We start from the raw sequence: 12538 nt of genomic DNA, 5'->3' as shown, positions 1-12538 counted from the left end.
GTTTGGGGTTCTCTGCGCTTCCTGGACTTGTAAATCTATTTCTTTCACCAGGTGGGGGAAGTTTTCGGTCATTATTTCTTCAAATAGGTTTTCAGTATCTTGCTCTCTCTCTTCTTCTGGCACCCCCATAATTCTGATGTTGGTACGCTTGAAGTTGTCCCAGAGCTCCTTACACTATCTTCATATTCTTGGATTCTTTTTTCTTTTTTCTTTTCCAGTTGAGTGTTTATTGCTTCTTTGTATTTCAAATCTTTGACTTGATTCTTGCGATCCTCTAGTCTGTTAGATGTCTGTATAATATTTTTTATTTCAGTCAGTGTATGCTTAATAAAGAATTTAAATTTTTTTAAAAAAAGGGTAGGGAGCCGAAACCGGTTTGGCTCAGTGGATAAAGCGTCAGTCTGCGGACTGAAAGGTTCCAGGTTCAATTCCAGTCAAGGGCATGTACCTTGGTTGCGGGCACGTCCCCAGTGGGGGGTGTGCAGGAGGCAGCTGATCGATGTTTCTCTCTCATCGATGTTTCTAACTCTCTATCCCTCTCCCTTACTCTCTGTAAAAAATCAATAAAATATATTTTTAAAAAAAGTGGGGAAAAAAAGAGAATGCTCAATGCACCATTAAGTGAAATACTTAAAAAATTATAAACAACATAAATGTCCATTTATTTTTTTTAAGGTTATGTTTTAGCCCTGGCTGGGTAGCTAGGTTGGTTAGAGCAGTGGTCGGCAAACTGCGGCTCGCGAGCCACATGTGGCTCTTCCACAAAATACCACGGCCTGGGCGAGTCTATTTTGAACAAGTGGCGTTAGAAGAAGTTTAAGTTTAAAAAATTTGGCTCTCAAAAGAAATTTCAATCGTACTGTTGATATTTGGCTCTGTTGACTAATGAGTTTGCCGACCACTGGGTTAGAGCATTATCCTGTTATGCCAAAGTTGCGGGTTCAATCCCCAGTTAGGACACATACAGGAATCAACCAATGAATGCATAAATAAGTGGAACAACAAATCAATGTTTCTCTCTCTCCCTTCCTCTCTCTCTCTTTCTCTCAAATCAATCAAAACAAAAAGTTATATTTCATCCAGTCTGTGGAATACTGTACAACACCTTAGGAAAAATCCCCAAGACCTATTGTTAAGTTATAGATAAAATGTACAACGTAGTGCTTTAACACTCTGTACTTCTGTATGTACATTTATGTATGTAGATTTACACCTCAGAGGACACACTCCAACTGATCTGCTGCTACTCCTAGGGAAGGAGGAAATTCAATCAAGGCCTGGTAGAAAAGGAGGATTTTAGCTTTGTCAGTTGTGTTCAAATATTTATAATGTTCTCATTGCTACTTGTATTATTATAAATGTATTATTTATTGTACATGTTTTTAATTTGAATTGTAAAACTTAAGAAACATTGGACGGAAATTTACCAAAATGTTAATTTTTTTATACCTCTGTATTTTCCAAGTTTCTTACAACAGGTACCTTTATAAACAAGAAAAAAAAGTAATGAAAAAGGTGAAGGAATTACAAAAAAATAAAAATTAAAAAGTAACTCACAGACAACAGTATGGTGATTACCAGAAGGAAAGGGGGTGGGGAGAGATAGAAGAGGGTATGGGAGATAAATAGTGATGGAAGGAGACTTTACATGATAATGTATTATAGAATTACATACCCAAAACCTATATAATTTTATTAACCAATGTCACCCCAATAAAGTCAAAAAGTAAAAAATATATACATTAACTACAATAAATAAAAATTTTGAAAAAAGAAGAAAGGTAAGAAATTAATTTTACCTTAAAAGTAGGTGCCACTGAGTCTTATAATATGCTGATCACTTGGCTGGGTATGAGTAGTCCAAATCAGTATTATTATTTTTTTATTTTTATTGTTTAAAGTATTACATATGCCTCCTTTTTTCCCCATCGGCCCCTCCCCGGCCACTCCCACCCCCTAGCCGATCAGTATTTTTTTTTTTTTTTAAATATATTTTATTGATTTTTTACAGCGAGGAAGGGAGAGGGATAGAGAGCTAGAAACATCGATGAGAGAGAAACATCGATCAGCCGCCTCCTGCACACTCCCCACTGGGCATGTGCCCGCAACCAAGGTACATGCCCCCGACCGGAATCGAACCCGGGACCCTTGAGTCCGCAGGCCGACGCTCTATCCACTGAGCCAAACCAGCCAGGGCCGATCAGTATTATTTTTAAAAGAATGATGATTTGGGCATATTTTTTAAAAAATAGTAACTTGCTTGGGTTTTGTTTTTATTTCCTAAGTCAAAACATAAAACATACTCAATGCTCAGTTCAACCTGGCCCAAAGGCCCAGAGACATTCCTAAGTTCACCCATAAGGCCATCCAACCCAGATGTCACAACAATTAGGACATGGAAAAATTTTTTCCCATACTTGGAGCCCAAGCCTCTGGCCTTGTGAAATTCTCCTGGATAAACACCAGGCTCTTACCTAAAAGACAGACTTTCACTAAGTGTTCACCCTTCACTTTCTTAGGAACAGAGGGAGGAGGCAGCCTCACGGCAGAAAATCTCTTTGGCGAACTCCGTAACCCGATGCGACAAGATTAGGCTAAGAAGCTCATTTTCTTCCAGAAAGTCTATTCCACTACTGGACAGGTCTAATACTTTACAACAAATGCTTCTTATATTGAATGGACACATGCCTGCATTCTATCAGAGGACAGATTCTAGTGTTGGAGACCTGGGCTCAAATCCCAGCTCTGCCCAACAAGCCCTATAACCTTGTGTGGTTTTATTTAACCCTCTAAACATTGCTTTTCTCATCTGTAAGTGGAGTTAACACCTTCACAGGCTGCAGTGAGGATTAAAAAGAATGCCTAAGCCCTGGCTGGGTTTGCTCAGTGGATAGAGCGTCAGCTTGAGGACTGAAGGGTCCCAGGTTCTATTCCTGTCAAGGACACATGCCCGGATTGTGGGCTTGATTCCCAGTAGGGGGCGTGCAGGAGGCAACTGGTCAATGATTCTCTCTCATCATTGATGTTTCTATCTCTTTCTCCCTCTCCCTTCCTCTCTGAAATCAATAAAATTTTTAAAAAAAAGAGTACCTATGTGAAAGTACCCAGCCCAGTGCCAGACACCCTTCCCAGCCCTGTCCTTAAGAACCAGATCAAATGAACTTAGCCACTCTTCCACACTTCAGCCCTTCAAACTGTTGAAAACCATGATTGTGTCTTCTCCAACCTAAGCATCCCTATAGCGCTTCCTCTGCTATAAACCAACTCCCTAATTTTACACTTGGGTGGGAGCTCCCATCAGGGTGACCAGTAGCCAGATGCCCTCAGATCTCCTTTGGAGTAAATGCCAGCTGCCACCTGCTCCGTGCCAGTGACACCGTAAAGAGCTCAGCCTCCCTAACCGCCCTGAAGATGCAGAGGAAGTGGCCTGCCCAAGGTCGCAGCTGGGAATGCTGAGCCCATGCCCTCCCCACATGCTCCAGACAGTGTCTCCCAGCCTCTGTTTAGCGGGCTCTCCAAGTGTCTCTGGTGGAGTGACTCCCGGGTCTTGTAGGGTCCCCTTCCTTGCTGGATGGGTTACCAATCTCTAGGGCCCCCAAGAATTAACAAAGGCTCTGCTGACCCTGCATTTACTGACACAGAACAAACTCTGAAGGAAGGAACATACTCAATGTAGACCCCATTGGGGAGCTAGACCAGAAATGAAATGAAAATGAAAGAAGAAAAAAAGAAAGTGAAACTGTACCAGGCAAGATCACAAGGTTACCCTCCCAACAACTGTGCCAAGTGGTATTATTACTGGTCACTGTGTTCCTTGCTTAGATGAGAAAATGGTGGCTCAGACAGATGAGAAAGTAAATTCCACTAAAACGTAAGTTCCACAAAGGCAGAAAACTTGTCTATTCTGGTCACCTCTGTATACTCAGAGTCTAGGACAATGTCTGACACACAGCAGTTGTTCAAGAAATACTTGGTGATAGAATGGATGAAGGCAGAGCAATGATTTGAATGCTTTCAAGCTCAAGTAGTGAGTGCCTTTGGCGGAGGCTGTGCTAAGCCTTCAGTGCCTGTTCAGAGACAAAGCATATGGGAAAGGGGTCCACCCCGGGGCATGTCACATGCACACCCACGCAGAACTCTGGCCTCCCCATTTGGCCAAGGTCAGACATGCTGCTCTCTCTTCTCAAGGGACGGGTGTCTTCCCTTGGGACCACTTGTATCCAGAGAACAGTCCAGACCAAAGGAACTGACATCTTCTCAGGCAGGAGGCCAGCCTGGCTGGGCCAGTCTGACCTTCTGTCCATCCTGTGAAGCACAGCATATGCCAGCACTGCCTTAGGGAATGTGTCAGCCGGCACTAGCACTCAGAGCAAGTGTGCTGTCCAAACAAGCTGGGCTCCTGAAGGAGGCCTGGTCTCTTGAGGCAGCTGCTGCTGTAAGAGAGACAAGTCACCAGCCACATTCTGACCTGTCCAGTGCCATGGTAGAAACACTGCAACCCCAGTGCCAAGTTACAGAAAGGGCATCCACTCTAGAGCTGGATGCACCTGGTTTAGAATCTCAGCTCCCCCAGCTGTGGAACCTGAGACAGGTTTCTTCACCTCGCTGAGCCTCAGTTTCTCTTCTTCTGTAAGATGGGAATAAGAGAGCAGAAAGAATGTATTGCTTGGAAATGCAGAGAAAACAGTCGGAATAATACATACAAAATGCCTGGCAGTGGTTGCCTGCGGGGACTGGAATGGAAACAAGGCTGCTGTTTCCCACTATGCCTTGTACTCTCTTCCCAACCACAAACAAACACCAGAAGCCCCACAGCAGGTCATAAACACCAGCACAGCACATCTCAGAATGGAAATGGGACTGAAAACGTCTCGTTTATCCACTCTTTCTATCCTTGAATGCCTAGCACGAAGTCATCCAACCTAAGCAGGCCTTGTCCAGTGGTGGGGATTGCACTACCTTATGAGGCAGCCCATTTTACCAGCAGGATGACCTCAAGGTCTTACGTATGACCCTGATTCCTCTGCCCAGGACCCTTCAGGCACACAGCTTGGAGCAACTTGCTGCCTAGCAGGGAAGCCTCAGGTGGGCACTGCCGAGGTGGACAACACAGGAATGCATGTCAGTCAACACCTTCCTAAGAAAAAGCATATTCCCACACCTCCGCTGTTTCAAACTATTTTCTCCCACCCTTGGTAGGCGATACCTGGCACCTCTCCTAAGAATCCAAAGTGAAACAATTCCCTCCTGCCAGGAGGCAATGAGCTAGCTTGGTTGCTATGCAACTGGCAGGCACAAAAGTGATGCAGTCCTTTTCAGAGACTTGGAAAGGTGACAGGGAGTCACAGCCTCTAATGGGCTCCAAGGCAGTAGGGGGTTCCTTTAAGGAATCAGTTGATAGATTCATCTGTCTAGTTCTCCTTTGCTGCTGGCGTCAGCAGCAAACTCCAGGCACACAGTGAAATGCATGCAAATTCCCAGCCCTACTCAGGCTCCAGGCAGCAGCTCTGCACCAATGCACTATTTCGAGCTCAGGAGGCAGCCTGAGAGGCAGCCACAGCTTAGCCTCCCCCTCTCAAGCTTTGCAGGTATTTTGAGCAGAGGCATTCACGGTCCCAAATAGACATACATTCAAACGGAGCATGGAGCCAACCGAACTGTGTCCCCTCTATTTAGCCTACTCTACAGACGTCTAGTTTCACTCTCTACCCCCAGGGGAGGAGTCTGGGGAAACAGTTTGGTTGAGTGGTAGAAAGCCTGCATTCTGCAGCCAAACAGATCTGCATTCAAAATCTGGCTGTTTTATATTAGCTGTGACCTCAGACAACTATTTAACCTTTCTGGGCCTCAGTCTCTACATCTTGAAAACAGGCTAATGATACCTACTTCTCAGGGTGGTTGTGAGGGACAAACAGGCAGTATTTGTAAAACAAGATCTAGTTCAGTGACTGGCCTGACTAAATGGGCCAGGGCATTGGAGCAAGCCCCTCCCAGCATGCAGTCCCTCTCCTTACTTCAGCCCAGTGTATTTATTATAGCTCCTGAGTGATCTCTTCCTCAGGCAGGAGGAAGCCCCACAGCAGGGACCCCTAGCATGCATATAAGCTCTTTCACAGGCAAAGCCCTTGTGAGGGACCCCTAGCATGCATATAAGCTCTTTCACAGGCAAAGCCCTTGTCTTCAACCAGCTCTGTAGCTCTCTGTGAACAAAAACAACAGTAACACCACGAATATCCAGCAGAAGGTGAAGGAGCCCAATGCTGAATTGGGGGCAGGGGTTAAAGGAATTCTTGAGACTCCTTAGGTCTCTCCTCCCAGCAATGGCCACAGAATTAAAGTTCCCAATCAGAAACTATCTCCATTTCTGTGGTCGAAACAGAAATAATCCTACAGGCCTAAAATGCCCCAGGAATTTAACATTTAATGATGAAAATACTGTAAATGCAATTCAAGAGCTCATCTTCTCAATGTTTGTCCTTCAACTTAGAGAACAAAAAATAGGAAGCCAGTGGATTCATTTCTGCCTCTTCTCCCAACTCCCTTATGAGCAGTTCCCAAAAGGTTTTCCTGAACAATCAGTACGTTCCCAATATCCATGGAGATTACTGAAGGAACAAGCAACTTTCCTAGAGCCACTCTTTTTTAAACATACGAGCTGAAGGTAAATGCTGGGGCCATGGGGTCTGTAGGCCATCTCCAGGGCTAGGGACAGAGACTAACATTCACCGAGTGCCTATACTCTGCGCCAGATTTGCCTCAAATACTTTATACATACAGTCCCATTTAATACTCACAAACTATCATCTGGGGCAGAAGATACTGTGCCCATTTTACAAATTATGAAACTGAGGCTCTGGAATATTAACTATTTTGCCCAGAGCCACACAGAAAAGGTGGAATTCCAGTCTTGGCTCCAAAGCTGGTGCCCTTTCCCTTGGCCCAAGCTTTGCAGAATGAAACCAAGAAAACCACTCTTCATACCTTTTAGGTCCCCCCAAAATAAAGAAGAGCTTCTACAGGTTCATTGTGGAACAATCTGAGGAAAAGTCTGTCCCAATTGCCAATGTTAGAAGTGGATCATTTCTAAAATAACACCAGAAACTATTCACAAGTTTTTATATTGCATTAGAGTTTAAAGAACTTTTCAAGTATTATTAGGCCTTCAGGACCCCCTCTTAATGGGAAGGTTGCTATTAATTGCCCCATTTTGCAGATGTGTAACCTGTGACCTCAGACGACTATTTAACCTTTCTGCTTAAACAGAAGGTTTGAGACGTTGCTTGAAGTCACACAGTAAGCCTGTGGCTAGAGAAGTATCCCTCAGGTTCCTGAGATTCTATGTGCTGTGTTGTAAAGACTACAAGCAGCCTTCCTGCGGTCCCTCACCTCCTTTATGCTGACAGGCCCAGAGACCACACTGCTTCCAAACCAGATGGGTCAAACAAAGTTGGGACCAATGAAGACAGACTGTTCAAGCATTAACACTCATTTTTTTAATATATATTTCTTTATTGATTTCAGAGAGGAAGGGAGAGGGATAGAGAGATAGAAACATCAATGATGATTGCCAAAACCGAAACCGGTTTGGCTCAGTGGATAGAGCGTCGGCCTGCGGACTCAAGGGTCCCGGGTTCAATTCCGGTCAAGGGCATGTACATTGGTTGCGGGCACATCCCTGGTGGGAGGTGTGCAGGAGGCAGCTGATCGATGTTTCTCTCTCCTCGATGTTTCTAGCTCTCTATCCCTCTCCCTTCCTCTCTGTAAAATACCAATAAAAAAAAACAAACATCAATGATGAGAGAGAATCATTGATCCGCTGCCTTCTGCGCGCCCCACACTGGGGATTGAGCCCCCAATCCGGGCATGTGTCCTGACCGGGAACTGAACTGTGTGTGACCTCCTGGTTCATAGGTCGACACTCCACCACTGAGCCATGCCAGCCGGGCGCATTAACACTCATTTAAAAATGTTTTTTATTGATTTTTTTTTTTTTTTTTAGAGAAAGAGGGAGAGGGAGATAGAGAAACATCAATGTGAGAGTGGAACATCAATCAGCTGCCTCCTGCACCCGGGGATCGAGCCAGAAACCCAGGCACAGCCCTAAATGGGAATCAAAGAGGTGACCTTTCCAGGCACGGGACAACGCCCAACCAACTGAGCCACACTGGCTAGGGCAACACTCATTGTAAATACTTCCCAGATGGCCCTCTCAGAGACACCAGGTACCAGAATAAGGCCTGAGATAGAACAAGGCTCACCTCGCACATGATGCTCATACTCAAGTGAGGGACCCAAGGGCAGTGGTCGGCAAACTGCGGCTCGTGAGCCGCGGTTTGCCTCTCTGTTGACTAATGAGTTTGCCGACCACTGCCCTAGGGCAAGACACTTGGCCCTATCCAGCGTCCTTACCTGTAAAATACAGGTAACTTGCTGAGAACTGATAAAAAGATCAAGAATTTGTAAATGAGCTTCAGCCCACACCTAAGTTTTACAAGTGCTGTGCAAACACATGACTACTGCATTCAAGTTCATCCATCCCTCGATTGCTCAAGCCCCAAACCTAGGAGTCATCCTTAATTATTCCCTATACCTCACACTCCGCATTCAACCCATGTGCCTCCAAAATATCTCCACTACCAGAACCAGGGTCCTAGACACCTTCACCACCCCTGGTTAATTCCATCAGCCACACTAGTCTCCCTCCTCCTCTTTTGTCTCTCTGTGGTCCATCACCCAAGCAGCAGCATAAATGATTTTTCTCAACCATAAATCATATCCTGTTGCTCCACAGCTTAAAAGCTTCATTATACTTGGAGTAAAACTCAAAATCCTTAGGAGAGCCTACATGACTCGGGCTGCTACCTCTTGCCTGGACCTTCCTTTCCTCTCAACATAGCAACCACTGGCCTTATTTTTTATCCTCAACACATTAAGCTCATACCTATCCCAGGTGCTTTGTACATGCTGCTCCTTCTACTTGAAGTCTCCCCTCCCAAAATGCTGTCTTCTTATCACTGAAGTATCAGCTCAAATGGCACCTCTTCGGAGAGGCCTTCCCCAGCTACCCCGGTTAAAGCCATGCCACATCCCCACCCCTACCTCTACCACACTATTCTATTTTATCTTCCTTTTAGCACTTAGTAGACAAATTTTATTTGTCTAGTTGTTCCTCTTCTGTCTCTCCAGAACGACAGTACAAGTTCCACTATGCTTGTTCACTATTGCACTCCCAATGTGTAGAACAGCACTAAGCAGACAGTAAACTTTCAATAAATGTTTTGGGAACAGCTGGTCCTAAAGGCAATGGTATGCTCTCATGCTCTTCAAGACAGTGATTTTACTCTCTCTCCCAAATTTGACATTGGAAGTTTGTTTATTCATCCAGTCAATCATTCATTCACTCAATTCCAATCAACAGTTGACTACAGGACATCTGAGAAGATACTACAGTGAACACGAAACCTACAGGGTGCTTTATAGAGGCACCTCCAAATTCTGCCAAATGGCAGGTCTCTTCGTGGTTAACCGCCATCTCAGATTTACAGACAGAGGCTACATGGCATCCCAAAAGCCACATGAGAACTCAGTACCCCAGAACCTCAAGGCAAAACCAAAGACCTAAGAAATGTATTTGCAAATTCCCGACTCCTTTTATTTATCACCCACAGCCCTTTACAGAAAAGTAAAAAATTTTTTAAAATACATTTTATTGATATTTTACAGAGAGAAAGGGAGAGGGACAGAGAGCCAGAAACACCAATGAGAGAGAAACATCGATCAGCTGCACACCTTCCACTGGGGATGTGCCCGCAACCAAGGCACATGCCCTTGACTGGAGTCGAACCTGGGACCCTTCAGTCCGCAGGCCGACGCTCTATCCACTGAGCCAAACCGGTTCCGGCAGAAAAGTAAAATTTTAAAAAACAGAAAGTAAATGTGGATTTTCAAAAATTTCACCTCCATTTTCTTTACTTCTAATTTTACTACCTGGTAGCAGGTACGGTCAAATGATAGAACCCTTTCAACTTAAAGAACACTGTTCTCAGCTTATGGAGCATTAATGGTCCCCTGGGCAACAGGCTGAATCTTGATGCCAAAAGAAAGCAGAATAGTGCAGTGGCTGGGACTTCAGACTTTGGAACAGAAAGGTGCTAATTCAAATGACATCTGCTAGTGATAAGGCCCTAGACAAGTTTATTTTCTTTTACTTAATAACACTTACTACACGCAGGCAGGGTTCTAAATACTTTGCAACTATAATATGATTACTAGATCAGTCTCAAGTACTATTATCTGTATCTTACAGGTGAATAAACAGGCATAGAGAGGTGCAGTAACGTGCCCAAAGTTACAGCTACTGAGTATTAGAGCCAGCATTCAAATAAGGTAGTGTAATGCAAGAATCCATGCTCTTAACCATTACATTATGCTTCTAATCCTGTTTCTTCATCTATAAGACAGGGCTAGTAGGTTTGCCTTATGTCACAGGGTCATGTGAGACTACTGGTACACAGTAAGGTAAAGGTTAGCTAGTGGTACTATAATTGCCATCATTCTATTATCTACTTTCACCTTTGGTCCAGTCAAGGGCAGAAGAAAAATATTTTGGCTGAGAAAGACCTCCAAGGTTCTCTGAAGTAGAATACATTATAATGGAGTGGAAACTCCATGAGGACAGGAATTGTCTGCTTTGCTTATCACTGTATCTGAAGCAAGCCATGGGTGCTCAGTCAATATGTGGTGAATGAGGTAGGACAATATTTAATGCATAGACAGAGTTCTGCAGACATGATAACCAAGGTAGTGCCATCACATCTGCAATGGAGCTAAACACAAAAGAGGTCAATTTACAAGGTATCAGAGGACAGTGTTAGCTGGCCATGTGGCCATTACTTAACACAGCCTGGCCATTAGGAGGTAGTGTGGCATAATGTTGTTCATTCATCTTAATGAACAGACCTGAATTTTAATCCTGACTCTGTCCCTGGAAGTCACCCAGGCTCTCAAGGTCTTGGATTTTGTCTATCTGTAAAAGAGGAAGTTGGACTATATGATGATCATAAACTGTCTCATGACTTTATAACAATCATCATAACAATCTGAATGGAAGCCAAATGACAGATGAAGAAACTAGAATACAGAAGTCACTTGTTCAAGGTCACAGGGTCAGGGCAGAATATAAACTATAGCCCAGATCTCTTTCTACATTGATTTAACACTCATGCTTTCCAAACCCCTTTTCAGTTAAAAAATACTGTGACATTAGTCCTTTCTTCCAAGCTCCATAAGTTTGTAATCATTTTTCTTAAATAATCTTTCCTGACTTCACTACATCATGGGACAGCAGGTCAGGAAGAAACAAATACAGTATTTCTACAGTGTTAACCTGGAGAATCAAAAGATCTGAAGTGGTAATTAGGGAAAATCCCTTGTCTTTGCCCAGAATTGAGAGGTCAGAAGTATTTTTAAGATGAATGATTTAAACATATGGTTTAAATTTAAGCAAAATGATAAAAAAAATAACTTCTAGTAACATAATGCTTGCTGAAGACAGCATGTAACAATTTTTTTTTAAAGCAGAGTTGTGCTACTTGATTCAAAGTAGATTCACAGAGTTAAAAGATTTTCTGAGAATGTTTACAAATAACTGCTTTATTTTTATTAACAAAATACATGCTAGACATTGAACCATTGCGTATACACCTTCCTAGGGCTGTCATGTTAGAAGTGAAAAGGCCATTGGGCAGTTACAGGAAGTTTTCTAGATGGTTCATAACAGGAGAGTCAAGGTCAAACTGTTGAGTCTCTTTACCCTTTCATCTAGTAGCTGAAAAGCAACTAATTGTGAGCTCAAAATACTCCATTCTGGTACTCTCAAAAATATGTTAGCTCAAAAGTCGCTCTGCGGCTTGGAAAGTTCTGTGAGGACAGGCTGACATGAACAAGGAGGACAGAGGGGCTATAGGACAAGATGCTCAGGCCACTTTGGTGACAGCAGTAACTTTCACCTACTTTCTAGCAATTTCATTCCTTATCAAATGAGAGTAATCATTTCACCAGATGATTTTTATGACTTAAAATATGATCAGCAATTAAAACAATCTTGCAATGTTGTGCAAACGTGAGAGATTACTGTTATTACTATTTACTACATCTGGGGCCTGAAGACCCCCCACCTTTCATTCTTGGCCATGTATTCCACAGAATCCTCAGAAGATGGAACAGGACACTAGTTTCTTCTCCAGACTCCAGACCTGGCAACTATGAATGCACTAGCTAGCAAGTCTCTGCTGCTGAGAGATGAGAAGTGAGGCCTTAAAGCTCTGGGCCTAGCGGGCTCAACAACGCCCATACCCCCCAGTCACCTTGTCCTCACCTTGAGGGACAGAAAGAAACCCTATGGAAAAAGAGAGTGCCGTCCTCAAAAAGAAGTGCCTCCATTCTTTACCCGGCCGCCACGACTTTCACCCACACTTCCCGCAGGGCGGGGACAGGGCTGGGAGAGCTGACAGAGCGGGGACGCCTTGACCTCAGGCAC

The 12538-nt window shown here is 43.9% G+C and overlaps 1 protein-coding gene across 1 annotated transcript in view; it reads right to left on the bottom strand.

Moving 5' to 3' along the window:
• The window catches only part of ACO2 (aconitase 2), a 45352-nt gene that overhangs the window by 32238 nt on the left and 576 nt on the right, over nt 1–12538 (bottom strand). The window lies entirely within an intron of this gene.

Source organism: Plecotus auritus (genome assembly GCF_963455305.1).
Source record: "Plecotus auritus genome assembly, chromosome: 3".
Taxonomy (NCBI): domain Eukaryota; kingdom Metazoa; phylum Chordata; class Mammalia; order Chiroptera; family Vespertilionidae; genus Plecotus; species Plecotus auritus.
The sequence above is the reverse complement of the archived record's forward strand: the minus strand, read 5'-3'. Positions and strand labels throughout refer to the sequence as shown.